The sequence below is a fragment of the Penaeus monodon genome, chromosome 24 (genome assembly GCF_015228065.2).
Source record: "Penaeus monodon isolate SGIC_2016 chromosome 24, NSTDA_Pmon_1, whole genome shotgun sequence".
Taxonomy (NCBI): domain Eukaryota; kingdom Metazoa; phylum Arthropoda; class Malacostraca; order Decapoda; family Penaeidae; genus Penaeus; species Penaeus monodon.
In genome coordinates this window covers 20,945,438-20,945,765 of record NC_051409.1, presented here as the reverse complement: position 1 = coordinate 20,945,765, position 328 = coordinate 20,945,438, and positions in this window count along the sequence as shown.

Below are 328 nucleotides of genomic sequence, written 5' to 3'. Positions count from 1 at the left end.
CACAAAGAATGACAAATGATACTTATACAGATATAGAGCCACACACGCAGGAGAGTCGCCACTCAAATGAGCCTACTTCCCAGGTTTTGGACCATGTGTGGGCCGTGAGCCACCCTGAACCAATGGGTCAAGTGGGGACAGAGAATAATTGTGTCACACAGTTTTTTTCTCAATTAAAAGAATTACATGCATTATGACTGCTTATTTTCTTGATGCCATACTAAACCTAGGGGATTCCAATACAATGAAATATCATATGTATATTTTTTTAATCAATCATTTATCCCTTACAATCACTGTATTCTCTCTTGTTTTACTATTAAGACAA